Source organism: Lissotriton vulgaris, chromosome 1_1 (assembly GCF_964263255.1).
Source record: "Lissotriton vulgaris chromosome 1_1, aLisVul1.2, whole genome shotgun sequence".
Lineage (NCBI taxonomy): Eukaryota > Metazoa > Chordata > Amphibia > Caudata > Salamandridae > Lissotriton > Lissotriton vulgaris.
In genome coordinates this window covers 983,543,904-983,563,838 of record NC_141685.1, presented here as the reverse complement: position 1 = coordinate 983,563,838, position 19,935 = coordinate 983,543,904, and the positions used below count along the sequence as shown (strand labels likewise).

At 42.9% G+C, this 19,935-nt stretch overlaps 1 protein-coding gene across 1 annotated transcript in view; it reads left to right on the top strand.

The window, feature by feature from the left end:
- Window positions 1–5,001: 5,001 nt before the first annotated feature.
- LOC147748343 (dehydrogenase/reductase SDR family member 4-like) overlaps window positions 5,002–19,935 on the top strand; it is a 272,283-nt gene continuing 257,349 nt past the window's right edge. The window contains exon 1 of the mRNA XM_086960490.1: window positions 5,002–5,273. The gene's annotated coding sequence lies outside the window, so the exon portion shown is untranslated. The remainder of the gene's footprint in view (window positions 5,274–19,935) is intronic.

Sequence of the window (19,935 nt, the reverse complement as noted above, 5' to 3'; positions counted from 1 at the left end):
AGGCACTTTGGGAAAGAATGGAGCACAAAGAGAGCCAAGGATTTCCCTGCAGCAAAAAGGGGCCATTTGTCTCCTATAGTTCACACCCTCAAGTCTTTAGCTTTTCAAATTTGATTTTATTGATTTGATTTTGAGATTTATAGAGCGCAACAATCACCCAAGGGCATCAAGGCGCGGTGACCTCAAAAGTGTTGGGTAGAAGTCTTGAAAGTCACATTGCTGTGCTTGGCTCTCTACAAACTCTATGTTCAGTTCTATCAAAGTAGATTAATTTGTGGTCACTGCTAATGGTCGGATACAAACTCCAAGCGCAGCCTACTATGCACAGGGTTAACACACACACACACGCAAACACGCGCACACACACACACCATCCAACTCCTACATAGATTGAGCAAACGACCTGGTTGCAGAGGACACGCAGACCAATTTAAAAGCACAGGGGAGGCTTGTATGCACGTCTCTCTGACAGACAACATGTAAATAAGTCTATCCCACCACTTTAATCTATTGCTGATGGCACTGTTTACAGCATGTTGAGCAAATAGTGGTGATGCTCCTGTAAAGGACGGTGCACACAGAGCCCCCTCCAGTCACAGAGCCCAGCTCTGGGTTGCACTTTGTATCACTCGAAGCCACCAGCACACATGCAAGGTTGTTATATGTGTGCTGAGGAAGAAAAACCTCAAAAACCTACAGAAACCCCAGAGCTTTCCAGGGGGCTTTTCTGTCCCACCATTCTGTGAATGACATTCAGTTGAATGTGGACGTAGCCTCAGGAGTAATTTACTCATGTCACTCAATGTAATGTATGTGATTTACCAAAGATTCATAATTTACACATAGGTGTAGGGGTGACATTCACATGGATTAAGTTGTTTAAGTTTCCCTGAGATTTTCTGAAAAGGCAGCAGAAAGCCTTCCTGTATGTATGACAGGTGTGGGCTCTTTGGACACTCTTGTCATGGTTCTATATGATCAATAAGAGACAGCTGGAGGCATCTGTGTTGTTTTGATTTGGTCTTGGAGAAACTTTAGTTATGAAGGTGAAATTCATGTAATTCCTGAATGTCATCTGAAACGAAATTTACAAAATTACTTGAAATTTCACATTATGCCATTTTGAATAATTTCACATTATGCCATTTTGCACACTTTTTACACGAGAGATTCCTTCACACAAAAAATATTTTGCCAAGAGAAATGTTTTCACGAACCACTATCGGGCATCTTGCTAGACTTTTTGTTTTACCCAAAGTTCTTGCTCGAGTGAAAAACCATGGGAGATAATGAAAAATGTGTTTAATTCTAAAAGCATAACTTTGTTACATTATTATGGAATAATGCAAAATTTAATGGGAAAAGATTACGCACTTTAACCTACCTCTAGTTTTGAGTACCAATGGCCGAGGAAGTTCGCTTCTTCTTTCTTGCTCGGATCCTCCAATGTATTTTCAGATTGTGCTTATGTGGTGCAGACCTGGTATAATCAGTACGTTGGTGAAACTAAGACAGCTTGTCCAGTACTCCACCACAAGTGTGCCCCCCAGCACTGCTAAGAATCACGCATCAGGGGTTAAACTAACGCAAATTACTCATTAGTTCCGCATTACAGCATTGGAACTTTTATGTCACACACTATGAAGCTCTCATGTCAGTTGCAGGTGTTCTTGCTTCACCCGCATTTGTACAATAATTATTTCCATTGAGTACGATTGAGATGCGGTCTGTCAACGGTCTGCATTTACCTGCTGATGGCTAGGGTTGTCAAAGTTTTGTGGGACAATGTATTGTTTGGCTTTGGCCATGCTCTCTGCATTTCTCTGCTTCTTCTGATTGGTTCACGATACTGCGTGACTAAGGGTTGTGTGTCTTCTTGTTGCTTTGCAACGAGCCAGGTGTGATGCTGGATTCACGCAGGCAGTACGGACAGGGCCGGACTGGGAAGCCAAAGCAGCCCTGGCAAACTGCTCTGCCCCCCCCCCCCACCCCTGGGGGTGGGGGGGCAGTTGTGGCCGAGCCAATTATTAGGACCCGTTTGGCCGATTTTGTTACTGGGGGCCTATTTTGCTGGCCCCAGAAACAAAAACAGCAACCAAGGGTCCCAGAAACTGCCTCCACCCTGGCGTCTCACCAGTGAAGCGGCTGGTGGCCCTGTCCGTATGTGTTGTCTTCTGCAGCACACATGGAAAGAGGAATATGCCTAGGTTGTGGAGGCAGCCCTGCACCATGGTGCAAGGGTGCTTACTTTGGCGCTAGGCTGACAAAACTGTGCCAGCGCAGGCAGAAAGGACAGGAATGCACCGCATTGCTTAAAAATGATGCCTTACTGCCCTTTCACTTTATCATAGGGCAGCACAACAAGGTGCCTTGCTGTGCTGCCCTATGCCAAAATGCCATAAATAGTTTGAGATTTCATCGCCTGTGCTCAGTATGAACACATTACACTGGGTGGCTGCAGTACACCTATAACAGGGGACCCCATATGAGCAGAAAACATTGCAGACACTCCTGCTATTGCAGCATCTCACCAGTTAAAGAGAGTAAACAACACATGTGATATTTGGGCAAAAGAGTCCACTGTGGTTCAGAGCAGCAGCAAGTTCACAGATAATGAAAAAGGTAATCAATCCCTCTCTTCATCCATCAGCATCCCCCCAAGGGTCATCTGCATTTTAATAACTAGTCTTTAGAGGTGTGCAGAGCACTGATGTTTGTCCAGCATGGCCGTGTTTCAGCTTCACCTAGGCCACTGGAATTATGAGGCAGGAGAGGGACACATTTTGTGGCAGGGTTGAGTAAATTATGTGGCAAGAAAGGACAAATTATGTGGCATAATGTGGCACACTATGATTCATTATTTTGACATGTTGACACTTGTTAACACTGTCTGGGCATTGGTTGCACCTCATTAGTTCCAGTTTAACACAGACATATAGCAATAAGCAACATAAAGGTGACCACTCAACCCTTGCAAAGGGCCTTCCACTGCTCAGCATCACATATCGCTGAGTTTTAGTAACTTTTGAACCGTTCAAACTTTGTTAAAATCTGCAGATTATGCAGCACATGATGGATTATGTGGCAAATGTGGCAAATCTATAACTGCGAAAAAATGCATCACCTCCTTGCACAATCGCATAGTTCCAGTGGCCCTGACTATACCTCAGTTAGCCTTAGTTAGTGCTTCACAATGATCATTTGCTGGCAGTAAACTACTTCAAGCAGAATGATCACAATATATAACTAAAACACAACTCGTATGTTTTTACACAGAAAATTATTTACTTTTGTAGTTTGTCCACAAGGATGGTAGTATATTTCTCTACAAAGTGTTAAGATTGCTGATTAAAGAGCATTCCAACCTACATTAAGTAGTGCTTCCTAGTGTGCTGCCTCCTGTTAGTTGCACTTACCTTTAAATGTGTCTTAATTTTGAATTGGGTGACCCCACATGCATGCAACGGTAAAAAGGGACGCTGTAAGTCCCACAGCGCTATGTGCAGGTCCTGTTGCTAAAAAACTGGGGGCCTCATTTATGAGGCTGTGCGTCACTTTCACGCCGCCGGTGCATCACTTTTTGTAAAGCACCAGTGGCGTAAAAAATGCGCCTTATTGCGCCATATTTACAAAGTGACGCATCTAGGTAGATGCGTCACTTTGTAAACCCCTGAGCCACATTATACCTGTGCCAGGTATAATGTATGCAAGGGGGGTGTATTGACGCAAGGAAGGGTCGTAGAAGTGACGCAGTGAAATTTATGAGATTTCACAGCGTCACTTTTAGGACGCCATTGCGTCAAAATCTTGCGCCTGCCTCACAGCAGGCGTAAGACTGACGCAGGCCCTTTCACATGGGGCTTGCCCCATGTGAAAGGACGCATTGCTGGAGTTGCGTCACTTTTGTGACACACTTCAGCAATGCGTCACTTTTGTGCTTACAGATACGTCAGAAATACTGACGTATCTGTAACTCCTTGTGACATGATGAGTCATACATTAAATATGACGCATCAGGAATGTCGCAAGGAGTGCGCACTGAGAAGTGACGCATCGCTGCTTTCACGAAGCGATGCGTCATTTCTCATAAATGAGACCCTACTACTGGCTGAAGGTTGTACACATGATGGGGCCACCTGGCAGCTGTTCGGGATAACAAGCGGACCTGGCCCACAATATTACTGTTGTGCAGGCCGATGTCGTCGAAATTTCACTACTCTGCAGCTGCAATGCTGCTAAAATAAAATTATGGGGTTGATATTGTACATTTGTTTGCTTCTAATTTTTTCCACGCATTTAACTACTTAAGTAAGTGCAAGATTTCTCACTATGTGTTAATCCCTAGAAGTGGAAACATCATCCTACCGTTCACCATAATGCGTCTCAAATACCACTCCCCCTCAGTCAGATAATGTCACTGGGTGTGGAGAGACAGGTGTTTTGAAGGTGGCAAGATGCCTATTGGCACTGTCTTGAGTAACTCGCCCCCTCGGTCATTCCTAGTTGTTACCAAAGACCACTACATCTACATATCAGGGATTCTGCGTCTGTTTTAAGGCCATTTCTAGCCAGCTACCTGACAAAGAAACAGGGCCAATACTTACACGATTGCCGCTTCATTCAACCGGCAATAAAGCGTCATTCGAAGTATCATACATAATGCATAATGCATAGAACAGTCACACATAAGCCCAGAAAGACCTGAAAATGTCAGACATAAGCAAACTGGAATCTTGGCAGCTATGCCAACCTAACCTAAGGTCGACGCATTTCAGAGAGGTATGAGTGTCTCTGGGGCTGCCCGGGGCACCCGCATTGTGTATTACGCCACTGCGAGGCATGAAGCAACAGGATGATTCACGTGTGCAACCTCCAGCCTGCAAGGAGGCGCCAAACCGGTTTCTTTCACCACAAATCATGATTCATTACACAATCCAAGGGGATGTGAAAAGAACTGCAATTAAATGTGAACAAAAAAATGTGGCTTCGTTGGACGCATCCGCAGTGAATAAGAACAGATGTGGAGCGCACACAGAACATTCTGATAGTCTAGAGGGATTTAAACATTTGAAGACCGCTCCCTGCTTGGCAAAGGAGCGTGTTTTCGAACCAGTGGACCGGAGTCGTAGAAGAAATAGAAACCGGACAGAAACATAGAAGGAAAAAAGCAAAACGCATCCAAACAGACCACTTTCACCGGTGAGACGTAACGGAACCAGTCCAACTACCAGAACACAGTGACGAAATTAGGAGTAAAGCTGAGAGTGTCTGAGGTAAGTTAGGTAGAGACAGTGAATAAGGCCCGGTGCCAAAGTCCCATGGTCGGGGCTACAAATATTGGGGGCGTTCAGTGGTCGAAGTGGGGTACAAAACAGTAGGGGGACTATGAGAGGAGAATCAGAGGGAGGGAATAACCTGGATATCTGGTCAGTGGGCGGAGGAAGGGGTGGTCAGAAAGAGCAAAACATCCCACTTTTAGTTTTTCACTTCACTGACCAGTTGCAGCTTATTATGTTATTTCTTTCAGCTAATGGATACACATGTTCATTTAAGGTTTAATAAGAGTTATTGACATTAAAATACATTCACAAAGTGGGATATGTTTTCAATCACAGAATATCCCAAATACGCTTAAAAGTGGAATCACAAGCCATTTGTCTCTGAGCCATGCAGTTTCTGTCATCAGCACTTCTCCCTTTTTCCACAAGAGCAGTTAAAACATGAATGGCAGAATATCCTACTTTGCAAATATTTCCACATAATTATGGCTCTGCCATATTTAGCACATATTGTATCATCTGCTGCATAATCTGACGATTTGAACAAAAAAATTGTTTGTGGCTCAATGGGATCAAAAGTTACTTAAAAATGAGACTTGTGCTGCTGCGAAGTGGAGGGCACTTTGCAAAGGTGGATTGGGCACCATTCTCACTGCTGTATGTTGCAGTGGTACAAACAAGGCAACTTCTTTGTAGAGACAGCATGTGTAAAAATGTCGAAATAATAAAGTAGCAGAGAATGTACCACATTACGCTGCAGCCTTTATTCCCTGCATAATTTAGTCAACATTGTGACATAATGTTGTCCTCCACTGCTGCATAATTCCAATGCCCCCAAAACAGGTAGCACGTGTTAAAAGTGCTTGTGCATGAAGCACAGAGACAGTGAAGTTTGCAAAGTTATTTTGGTGTGCATGCAAATCTTTCATTACCGATCCCTGGTGAGATGCACTACTGCTGCTGAAGCAAGGTCAATGGAGGTACCAATGGATGGGGCAGACTGGCCTCAAGGGTCATGCGACCTCAGTGACAGAGTCACTGTCGTTCTAGGGTGTGCTGCTTCGTAGGCCTGCCTCTAAGACTGGAGGTGAACTTCAGCATGGATTGTGTGTTGGACTAGCCTTCAAGGTTAACCCACACTTGCCACCGCTCGGGTCCACCTGCTGGTGCTAACACACCAGTCTTCTAATGTCTAGCGGGCCTTCAAAGGTCTAGCATGGAAATGTGCTCCCTCAGGTGAGTGGTCTAGTGGACTGGTCATTAAGGCTCAACCTGGTTACCCAGTACCAAATTCTGCAGCACTGGCCATAGTGTACATCCTCTCCCTCACGGAACACCATATTGCCCCACTGAGAGAAACTCCCACTGACTTCAGCTGTAACCCAATTGTGCCCCATTATAAACACCTGGATGTGACTCATTTTAAATTATGCACTTAGATCAGATACTGTTCATAATTGAAGAATTATCTAAAATGCTTGCTGAGTTAACTCTAGAGATAAACCAGCTGAAACACGAAATAATTAACAAAGTTCATAAAGATGATTAAGAGAAGATTCTAAGAGATATCAACATTCAGCTCGACAGACACACCCATGACATCAATGATAGTAAGATTATAAAATTGAACTGAGATACTATTGATTACAAGTTGGAAAAGTCTACAATTGGGCTGAATTTTGTGCTAGAAAGAGACAGAGACAAAAAGAAAGAGACAAAGTAGACCTGCCCTGTGACTTTAGGAAGGTGAAACATTAACCTTTGTGAAGTAGTATGGGCCCTGGTATTAATAATGATCAGAGTGTTCCCATTCCCAGCACATCACCACGAGACACACCAGGGGTTTTCATTTCATTTCAGGCTGCTGCCAAGAAAGTCTTGGGAGTACCGACTGGAAGCCAGAAGAAGAACTGAATAGGATGCGTTTAGTTATCAACATTTCACGATGTAACATGTACTAGTGTACAAATCAATAACTACAAAAAGGGAATTCTTTTGTACTGAATTATCACTCGAATGAGCAGAAGCCTGAAATAAGCTTATGCAAATTCATGCGCACTTTGAGATTATGACACTTTTTCACCAACGTAGCTGGAGAACAACCCAGAAAAGAGGCGGGTACTCTAAAGAATTTAAAATCTAAAAGCATGATTATGACTCCAGTCAGTCACAAAGTGTTAGATTCCTTCAAATTAGTTGTCAAAGAAGAGGTGAAGAACGCCTTCAAATCCAGAATTCCTCATCACTCAAATTTAAGCATGAAGGAGAAGGGCATAATTGAACAAATGACTACGAATCCCAACATTACATTTTGCAAGGCTGACAAACAAGGCGCTCTGGTAATTATGTATCAGCATTACTATTTGCAGAGCATGAACCTACATGTATCAGATGAATCAACATTCATGACATAAGGAGGCAATCCCACAAAGGTATATTCTGGTATTTTGGGAACTATTTTGAATAAAGCAGTTAAGCATGTCACCATAACTGTTAAAGACAGGCAATACCTTACTCAATCTTGTCCAAAAACACCTATCATATACAAATCCTACCTAAAATCCACAAAGACTTGTCGAATCCTCCCTTTAGACCCATAGTTTCAAGCAAAAAGTCTATCATCATCCAGTGGGGAAATACCTTGACCAACATTTTCAACCCCTTGTTCAGAACATGATTTCATATCTTAAGGACATGACTGACTTCCTGAACAAATTATCAATGGTTGTAATTAAACCTTATGAAAAGATTATGCTTTTTACTATGGTTGTTAGATCATTATATAATCTACTCCTAATGACCTCGGCATTAAAGCCATTGAGGATATGTTATTGACAATTGATATGGATAATGATTACTGTTAGAAATGGGGGGTCACTAGTTGGCAAGGGGGGCACCTTTGTTCAAATAGGGACCCTTCTTCCTAGTCAGGATAAGGGAGTTACACTCCTCAAATAACCCCTGCTTCACCCCCTTGGTAGCTTGGCACGAGCAATCTGGATTATTTTACAGGCAGTGTGTAAAGTATTTGGACATAAACAACAGTAATACAGTGTAAGCACTACAAAAGGACACCACACCAGTTTGGAAGAATATCGAATATTTTCATATACTTAAGACAAGACAAAATAACCTTAAAAAATAGTTCCTTGAAGTTGCTAGCTCCATCCGGGGCTATCCCGTCGCAGTGAACAACAAAATCCAAACAGTTCTGGCTGACCGTGGTGTCGTTGGCCAGCTACGGAGTTTGGGAGACCTGCAAAACAGTACTTTTGGAAATGTAGGGTGTTGGCGACCTCTCGTTGACCTCTCGTTGAGCTCCGAAAGCAAAGCATCCACAGGCATCGGTTCTGGAAGTCGGTGCCCGAGTCATTGGGCCCTTGAAGTCATACACACTGTAGATCAAGCTCCTCGCGGTTGAAGTTGGGAGCGTCGGCAGGCGTTAGGTGCTGCGGTGCTAAGTGCAGCAGTGCTAAGTGGGGTGCTCGTTGCGGTGCTGGCAAGTCACGGTGCAAGCAGATGCGTCGTCGTTGCTGAAGCGCTCTCATCAGCTGACGAACTGGAGTCGATGGCGCCGGCATCGGTAGGCCAAGGCTGCAGTGCGGGATGAGGACGGTGCATCGTGTAACCTTACGAGTGGTGCCCTCGAACCACCGTGGAAGCAGCGGCGTCGATGTCGGCGTCAAGCGTAGTCGTCGGAGATACTAAGGCGGCGATGTGAAGCGAGGTGGTGCGGAGTGCGGTGCTCACAAATCATAGTGCAAGCAGTGGCTCGGTGGCAATGTCAGCAGGTGTCGTCGGTGAGACCAGGGTTGCGGGGCACATTGCAGCAGTGCCCTCTGCGGTGCCTTTGGAGTCGGCAGGGGCGCTGTAGTCAGCGTCAGGTTTCTTTTTTTTCTGTTGCAGCACAAAACACAAAGTCCCCAGTGCTGAGGACAGATGAACTTGAAGTCTTTGCTGTTCCTGAGACTTCTTAAACAGGGGGCAAGCTCTACCTCAAGCCCTTGGAGAAGCACACAAAAAGAGATTGCACAAAGTTCAAGTCCAGTCCTTTCACTGCCCAAGACAGAAGCAGCCACTGCAGGCAAACACAGCAAAGTGGTAGTTCCTCCTTACAGCTTCTCCAGTTCTTCTTCTTGGCATTTTTCTAGGTCCAAAAGAGTTCTAAAGTTCAGGGATTTGGGCCCCACTTTTTATAGCCCCAAATCATTTGTCCTCTCAGGCAGAGAGTGTTTGTGCTCAGCCAGAACGAGTTCTGCCCTCTCATGTGTGGCTTCCTGGCAGGAGGTGGAGACGGCATTGTCAGAGGCAGACCTAGCCCATTCAGGTGAAAGGAAATCTCTTCTCCCTACTCTAAATGCAACCCAGGTCTATTCAGCCCTTTCATGATCCACCTAGACTATCTGGAGCCACGGCTGCTCCCCAGCCCCTGTCATTCAAACCCCAGACAGTCAACCCACAACCCCAGCAGAGGCCTACTGAATGGCTGAGCAAGAAAATACCTACTTTCTCAAAGTGATATTTTCAAACACAAAATGTAAAAATTCCCTTCACTAAAAGATGCATTTTTTGATTCTGAGTTCAGGCATACTAAACTTTATTTTTCCACCTAGTTCCTACGGCCAGTTATGTTGTAAGATGTTATCAACAAACTCCCCATTCCGTCCCCTATGGGAACAGGTAGCCTTGGAATAGTGAAAAACGAAATTGGCTGTAGTTCACTATCAGGACATGCCACACACACACTAGGGCATGTCCTACCTTTGACATGCACTGCACCCTTCCCATAGGGGTACCTTGGCCCTACCTTAGGGGTGACCGACATGTAAGAAAAGGGAAGGTTAGGGTCTGGCAAGTGAGTACACATCGTCGGAGGACCCGAATGGGGGAAGGACGTACGCTGATCTGTGGAGTAAGTGTGACATTAAGATCACGTGCCCACGGCAGTCCCGGGTTAAGAGCAATCCTTTGTAAACTCAGAAAATGTACACCTCTCAGAATTATTAGAAAGGTGAACCAAAAACCTTAATTTTCATACACTCCAATTGGGGGATCAGACCACTAATACAAAGGGATCCCCACCCTGAAGAAGGCCTCATTGACCCGTGGTGGCAAATAAGAGAGGCCGGAACAAGTTGGTTCTTGCAGCTGGGATATAGGGGCACTTACCACTCCTACCTATCTCAATATCTATTTTTAACCATGCCAAGGAGAACTTAGATTAAAGGTAATTATATGGTATCTCCTTAGACAGTTTTAATCTATTTTCCTTCACTTGTTTATCCCTTCTTGAGGGAGTACTTTTCCCCAGCACTTTTCTTATTGCTTCTACTCTCCTGGAGACTTTTTCTCACTCGCCACTTTATTGTTTTCTTTAAAAAAAATTGTGCTCTGTCCAGTGTGTTGGTCTGCACCTGGACGTCTGCAGCGGCCCAATGAGGAAGCATGCCACTGCATAGTGGGTGAGGGCAGTATTAAGAAAAAACATTTCTTTCCCCCTGTCTTTGCTTGCTCCCTAGTGCACTAATTAGATATAATGTATAGTTAGAACAGGGAGTAGATACCTGAGGATTCAATACTAAGTCCTCTCTTTTACGCCCCTTTTTTAATATCGCCCTTAGTTTTTAATATTCCCTTTAGTCCTTTGGTGAGTTATAAGTGAGTATACTTACCAAGTCGACATGGCAGTCCGAGACTGCACACAGGCTCTGCAATGGCAGGCCAGAGTTACATTTACAGACTGTTTGTGTGGGTGGCACAATCCAGTGCTGAAGCCCACTAACAGCATTTGATTTACAGGTCCTGGCACACTCATTAAACTTTACCTGGAACTGACAAGTGAATCAAATATGCCAATCTTGGAAACACAAATCCATTACACAGTTTACCACAGGAGCACTTGCACTTTAACACTGATCAGCAGTGAGAAAGTGCGCAGAGACATTAAACCATAAAAAACAGAATCAAAACCGGGTGGTCAGAAAGCAAAAACTTAAGGGAGACATGCCAAAAGCCAGGCCTAACAATTACAAAATATTTCTGCTGGAACTTATGCAATTCATGCATTATCACAGTTATTTTCAATGGAACAACAATTATTACTGTCAACTTACGGGAACTTCAATAGGAAACTATTCCGCTCCATGTTATGCCAAACAATTTAGTAGCCTACTGGTGATATATTGATGATATGTTCACTCTGTTGCACAGCACTTAGGAATAGCTAACAGTAGCAATAACCACGATTAATGCCATAAGTGATCGTATCGGTTTTACTCATAAAGTAATTGAGAACTGAATAGCATACCTTGATGTGGAAATCACCCTGAAAGACAACAAAATTAGCACCAATATCTACCTGAAACTAACTGAGTGCAACAACTTATTACAGTACAGCTGTTTACATCAACAAGCTTCGAAAGAACCTCAACCATATTCACAGTTGCTACACTTGAAAATGATCATCTCTAGCTCAGATAATTATGAACAGGGTAAAAACATGATGTGTGAGAAATCCAGAGCTAGGTGCTACCCTGAGGTTGTAATAAAAGATGCAGTTGCTAGGGTGAATGAAAAAAGCAGATTGCAATTATTGACAGAAAAAAGGCAAGATAAGACTCATCGAGAAGGGTCTTTGTCTGAAAATACTCCACTAGAAACGATAAGATCAAAAGAATCATTTTAAATCACTGGTCAATATTACTGACTGAATCTGATTTTCTTGGAATATTTGAGAAATCTCCATTATTCGCTTATGAGAGATCCAAAAACTTGAAGGAGTTACTTTATTCCAAAGACAAAGATGAATCTAAGCAAGGCACGGATGCCAAATATAAAGGTACCTTTCCTTGTTTATATTGCAGTAACTGCAATAATACAATTAAAGATACCAAGATTACCCATCCATCTAAAATTACAAGAATCACGGTACATATCCATGCAACCTGTGATTTCAAAAACGTAATTTAATTTTAGACCTCACATTTTTTGGCTGGTTTCCCCTGTCTTTTTGCTTCTGTTCTTCTGTTTTTGACAGTGTTCTGCATTTCGTTTTTACTGATTTTAGGACTATGGGCACTTTATCACTGCTGACCAGTGCTAAGGTGCAAGTGCTCCCTGTATAAAATGTAATTGTAATTGGTTTCCCCTTGATTGACATATTTGATTTACTTGTAAGTCCCTAGTACAGTGCACTGTGTGTGCCCAGGGCATGTAAGTCAAATGCTACTAGTGAGCCTGCAGCACTGATTGTGCAACCGACATGAGTAGCAGTACAAACGTGTCTCAGACCTGCCCCTACAGTGTCTGTGCGTGCAGTTTTAATCTGCCATTTTGACCTGGCAAGTGCCCAAATCTTCCCTTTCAGCACATGTAAGGCACCCTTAAAGTAAGGCCAGAGTAGCCCCATGGGCAGGGTGCAGTTTATTGAAAAGGTAGGACATGCACTGCTGAATTTTACATGTCCTGGTAGTGAAACACTGCTTTTTTCATTTTTCCCTACAGCAAAGCCTATCTCTCCCATAGGTTAGCATTGGAGCTGCCTTGTAATATCTTACACTGGTATCTTCCAATTGGGAGCTGATAGAAAACTGGAGTTTGGGGTCTCTGAACTCACAATTTAAAAATACATTATTACAGTATGACTGTTTGCTAGTGATACTTTCAAGAAGCAAGTTTGAAATAATTAACAATCCTATTATCCAAAAAGAGTGAAATAGTTTTAAGACCTTAAACACCAATGGTAAATGTCAGAATCCACCATGGATATTGACCACTAACTACCTATTTCTCCAGGACCCAAAGAAAAACTCTTGCATTCTACATCTATTATATCAAAATACTGGGGGAGCTTATGCAACAGGCACAAATCATGTAGTGAGTGCTGTATTACAAACCTTGACAGGGCCACAAACAAGGTGGGCAAGTCAGTGTGGAGGGTAGACAGCAGCCCTAGACGTTATTCAGTGGCTATATTTTAGCCATGGAACTAGTATATTTGACATCTAATCTTGTGTTTACCACTTCACCTTAATATGATGTTAATAAACTTTATTCTAAAGTTGGACAAGACCCAAAAAACGGTGTCAAAACCTTGGAAGGTAGTTCATTGGCCTTGTCATCAAAATCACGGGCACCCCATTTATGGTCTAGTGGGCTAGTTGGAAACAGTGGAGGAAAGAGACATGGTTTCGAATCCTGCACTCACTATTTGACAACATTCTGCTCTCTTGGGCAATCGATTTTTGAACATATCAATCTTTTTTCTTTTTGAGTAGGCTGGGAGTATTTAGAGTCAATGTAAATGTTGATAGTATGCATGCTTAAAAAAAAGCTGGACTAAGTACTAGCTAATGGCGAATTAATTGGGACCAGTCTCATTGTTATATTTTCCAAATGGCAATATGTTGGTAAATCTATAACGTTTGAAGCAAATACTTTAAAAAACTATTTGACCCACAGCAAATCATATTCTCCGTGTTCCTTTTACTTTGAAACAGGCTTAACTGAAAAGATAAATACCAAATACATATTCCCAGAATAGGCACCAGCATAGCTTTCATTCACATATTCAGGATTGTTCAACTGGCTCTATTTGCTGCATTGATAGCTGAATGCTTGCCTGAAGTTGCATTGTGTCCTGGGCTGCAGCTTCTCTTTTTAAGCTACTGGGATTTTTTGTACAGCTCATAAATGGCTGAAAAAGAAAAAAGTGATGTCCCAAGGTGTCTCTGTGCTAGAAACAAAAAGGAGCCATGATTGCAGGGCAAACCTGCAAAATGCAGGGCTATTCGCCACCCTGGTGGAACTCCACGGCTCATGGGAAACAGGAGATGCTAAGAAGACTGGAAGGCTGTTATGTGCCACCACTATATGACTGAGAGTGACAAGACATGTTTCTTGTCCAATGTTATATTTATTGCCAAACCACTTATATCTGTGGTTCATATGTTGTTGACCATTGATTAACCAGGTTTCGTGTGCCGCTGGTCACTGTGTATTTCCAAATAAATCTGCTCCTTGCTATATCTTTAGTTTACTTCTGCCATTCTGTGGCATTGGTGTGTGTGATATTTCTTGTTGGTGCTTGCTGATACATTTGCAGTGAATTTGGCTTTGTCAATGAGGTATTTTCTCTGCTTGAAGCACCTTCTTCTCACACTATTGCTCATCTCCAGTAAAGAGCATGTTACCTGCCTAAAAGTTGTGTAAGCAACTCACAAATTCCCTCCGGCAAGCCTCAGAAACCAAAATCAAACACTAACAGGTCATTTAACATGTTACTGCCAGTAGATATCATCACAGGATGACTCAGTCTCCGGTGTGCAATGGAAAATCAGTCATGGCCCTAAGCAGACACGCTCAGACAACAAACAGTGTGACAAGTACATGCCCTTGGGAGAATGAGTCAGGTGGTTCAATGCATTAATGCATTCACTTTCAAGGATCGGTGTTTGAATCCATGGCCACAGGTTTAAATTCTAGCAAGCCCATTCAGGGCTTTCATCTTTCAGAAGCTAATAAAATTAGGACCATTGATTTGGGTAACAATAAACATCTAATATTTGTCTATAGCATCATCAGACCTCCTTTAGACTGATTTTTGTGCTCTACAAAAACAAGTTATATTTATGTTATGCAAATACCAAAAGCTTAACAACAACAACATACCACTATCATCGTTTGAATAATTTTGTAAGAGTTAACTTTACCACGAATTAAAACACGGATATCAGATCTCTCCATATCACAACGAAGGCAGTGTTTCGGTCCTGAACTTTTCTTTACCATATCCTTGGGTGTCAGTTCAGTTGAATTATCTAAAGTGAAACAGAACTGCATTGTCCGGAAAACATTAGATTGTCCAATGAAAATCCAAGACTGCCTCACCAAACTCCTAGTGACAGGGAGTCATCTGATAAAGAGGTTCTGAAATCAGTTGTATTTAGTGGACTTATTGCCCAACTAATATTTTCCAGATGAAAAAGCAACTGAGACCTATATGAACAGTTTGGCCTTAATGCCATTTTGGGCAGAAACTTAAGTCTCTGTCATAGCAATATTACAAGTTTTTAAGAAATTATGCCGACTTACATTGTCTCGGAATGGAAACAGACCGACTATTAATCGGGAGTTCCATCTGATAAATTAGGATGTGACTGCCCATGGGGTCATAGTCCTGCTAACGTTGTAATCTAGGTCCTTTCTGGGTTATTCAACTCCACTTCTGATTAGGGCCTGCTCCGCCTCTTGGTATTCCTTGCAGACCCAGTCCTGCAGTACCAAGGCCCTTTTATGTTCTTTTCGCTTTATAGGTAGGCCTCTTGTTCTTTCCAAAATATTGGCACTCCCCAAATCACAAACAGAAATGCTCCCATCTGCACTACTATATTCCATAAAGAAATGTCAGCCCTCCCATGTCTCCACCCATGTTTCACCCCTCACTACCTCAGCTCCACTCAAAACAACCCTCTATATTGAACATATTGATCTTCATCTCCTCTTTCACTGACAACACGGTCATATAGCACTAAAAGCAGTCTTCTGACACTACACCTCCACCTACCTCACCAAATACTGGACCAGCAACTCATCTCCCCCTAATACATCACCGCAGGCTAACATTCTTTCACTTCTCTCTCTCAACAATCGCTGCCTTTGCCGTGCACTCTAACTCCTTGCATAAATCACAGAAGCACTTTCACTATGCCAATCCCACATCTCAACTAACCCAAACCCCTAAACAAAACACACGTCATAAAATGTGTAGACCAGGACCAACAACTGAACCATCTAACCACTCAATCAACACACTTTCCTCATTCCTTTAGCCTAACCTTACCTTTACTCCTATCTTTCCTCCCTTCCCTACCTACCCTGGACTCCTATTTCACCTAATAAACATAGCCCAACCAATCCACGATGAGTACTACTTTTACTTAGACCTCTCTGACCTGTCCACACCCATTAACATTCATCCTAGGCTTAGCTTAATAACACAAGGAACCTACCAGTAGATTCTGCTGCTACATCAGCCTATGATTCAAACTGAGCAAACCAGGGTCTGAGCAATAAATCTATCAACCACTTGAGACCCAACAACGGACCGGAGGAAAAAAACTCCTTCACCGCCTAAAATAGTTATCCAACAAGCTTTTATGCAGCAGTAGCGGCCAAGGGAACCCTAAACAAACTGACCTCCAAACACTTTAAGATCTGCTTCACCACAACACACCAATAACAAAGACACATCAGTAGCTATCCAACATCCAGACTGCTCGGGTGATATAGCAGAAGCTTCTTGTGAACACTTCATCCGTTGTACAACCTCCGCAAACCATGGGAGCTGCCCTTTACACCAGCAGCAAGACTGTCTCGAACAAGCATTAGCAGGACATAACCAAAATGACAAATCAAAACAGCAAACAACCATAACGCATTGCAATTATTGCTAAAACACTAAGGACCTGATTAGGACTTTGGCATGCGGCGTCGGGTCTGCCCTGCCACTGCACTGCCACAGCTGTGCTCGGACCGCCCACCAGATTAGGAGTTTCCTCCTGCCTGGTGGGCTTTTTTTTGGTGTTCCCACGGCGGTGCCTTTGAAAAATGGGCACCCTACTGGGAACATCAAAAACAATTCCTGAACAGCGTGGACTGAAAAGTCCATGCTGTGCAGGAACTGGTGTGCTTGCACACAAGGGGCACATGTTGTGCCCCCCTGTGTGCATCCACAGGGCATGAGGCACCAGGGGGCCTTGTAGAGCCCCCTTTGTTTCCTCTGTGCCAAGGTTTTCATGGAGGAGGAACCGCTATGAAAAACCTGGCAGAGAGAAAACTCTTACTATGTTTGGTTACGCCAAGCATATTGATGCCTGTACACCGCTGCAACACCACAAGGGAATGGCGGTTCCCTGGCGGCTGCGTAGGGGCAATTGAAGTCCGACCGCCCTTATTGTAATAGGGTGGTTGGGAGACCGTCACCGCCTCACCCCATTAGTCTGGCGGTCTGTGGACTGCTTGACTCGTAATGAAGCCCCAAGACAAAAGAGAAGCTAGGTCTACTACCTTGTAGTTGGCATTACACCTGACCTCTACATCAGAGAAACCTGGTTAATAAATGATGTAGCACCCATTCAACGTGAGGCAATCCCTGGGAGATGCCTAACCCTTTTCAGGAGCTGTAAAAAACTGTCGGAAAGCTTGTGGTAATCCCCAAAACTACACTTATCACATTCTTCACTAAAAACTTGGGACTCTCAGGATTTGAAACAGAGTTTATCCACTACTCTCCTTTTGTGACGTCCTCAACCTCACTCCTCCTTAAATACCAGCCACAACCATATAACCCTTCTTTTGCAGGCATGCTGCTGTCCACCATATCTGACATTTTAATGAAACACAAGATACCATTGCATCCTAAGGAGATCAACATCCGGTTTGACAAACCAGGACCACACCAAATATGTGGCCTAATATCTAACGCTGAAGCATCTGAGCATCCCCTGCAAGTCAGTCGACCTGCCCACTCGGCAGGCCAGATATTGGATAACATATTTGCCTAAAGTCTAATAGCCACAGAAAACACTCCAACCATATGTAGTAAGAGTAACTTTCCTGTGGTATTCCAATCTCCTCAGAATGCAATATAATTATAGCCTATGTACCAGGGGGAAATGTAATTAAACTCAATACAAAAAAATCTGGCCGCACCCTTTTCTTCTGAGAGTAAATTGTAAAACAGCTCCACCAATGGCCTTCACCTTGGTGATTGTTCTCTAAACATCCCGTCAACAACCCAAGAAATGGAAGAATGGATGGTTCAACTCTGAAATAATACTTCAAAAGACTGAAACCAGTTCCTTTGAAAGATTATCGAGAAAATAATTCAATCCTAATGTCAAAAAGCGACTTCAAAGGCAGTGCAGAATATAAAAAACCTCCTTTAAAAAGGCAAACGGAGTGAGTCCATTACGCCCAACTCATTACTAAGACTGTATGCACCACCAAAGAGTTCTTCAATATAGTCATTGAATTTCGTAAACATGTCTCTGCCCAAATAATCTTAAACTACTCTCAGGAATTCTCCGACACTTGCTTGATCTAAAAAGCTGCCAAACTTGAATCCTGCTTTCATATATAGGCAAGCAGTAAGTATCAATTAGCACCCCCCAGAAATTTGGTGACCACAAAAACACAACCTGAACTTTGCTGCTTTAACTCACTGACTGAAAAAGAATCTATTGGGCTAATCAAAGGCATACATTTGTCAGATGCCCAGAATATGTTTCAGCCGCTTCAAAAAACCAAAACCTGCTGCCTTCCCAGTGAGAGGGATAATCAACTCCTCTCTATGAAACAACTAATTTCCATGTGAATTGAAAACAATCTCCGTTAAACCTATTCAAATGAGACAGGGACAATACCAGGCCACCCCAGAAAATTACAGACCAATATCAAATGGACCCCTTCTCTAGGTAAACTTATCAAAAAAGCTGTGTTGTCGGAGATCTTCCCTAAATAACACAGCTGTCGAATAAATGATGCCATAACCATCTTCATTTCAGAAAATACCTGAAAACTTTTCTGTTTAGTTCATTCTAGCTAAGCACCCTTGTTGGATTATAGGAGCTTCATGGCACAATTTTAACTTCATCGCTTCCTTTATCAGTTTCTCTACCGGTTGTCATCAGCGCGGAGATACTCCTACGGGAGTTTATTCACAGCACTATATAAACTCGCAAATAAATAAATAAATGCCTGGGTGAAATCAAGAACCCTAGCAATGGTGGAAAGATCATGCTGTGTAAACATGTAATATATATTTGTCCAACCCTATTTGCTTCAACCTTTCTTAAAATTTACCCTTGAGTGAATTTACAACTTGTATATATGTAATTCTAACCACTAGTATCTGTAGTAGACTTATGTACTTACTACCATCCGTACGTTTATTTAAAGTTTATCTGTTTGTATCTTTTATGCAATTCATGTACTCTGAGGTACATATGTATTGCAATTGGTTCTATTGTAAAGTGCTCTGACACCATGGGGTAAAGTTCGAGCTATGTAAAAATGCATCAATAAATAAATAAAGGAGAAACCTTACATCTAATACAGTCCTGTGCCTGATACTTCCTCCTTAAGAATAAACAGGCATAGGTTGGAGCTCATCTTCAATACAGTCATGCAGTCTCTGGAACACACTCTCAAAGAGGGCAAGGACCAGCAACACTCATTAGGCATTTGTCACTGAACTAAAGCATAGTATTGTCCAGTTGCTTGACCTACCTAAACCCATGTCACAACCGCTGTCTGGTTGCATACGCTGCTTGCGACCGTATCCTCATACTTCTCTGCTTACCACAAGAAGCATACGCCGTATAGACAAGCCACTGTGCAAAGTGTGGAGCACCCTCTAAGGGCCTCAGGCAAGACACCAAAAAATGAGCACGAATGGGCCTGACCACTAATACCATATGGAGTATGCCAAATGCATGACAACAGCGGGACTACGACTACTCAAAATGGAAGCCTGAGTCATATAAGGAAACTGCCACAATAGCAAATTATAGTATTCAGCTGATGTTGAGTTTAGAGCTACTGCCATATGTATGAATTGTGTCTGAATCTTGTAAAATGTATTTTTGGGTGACTT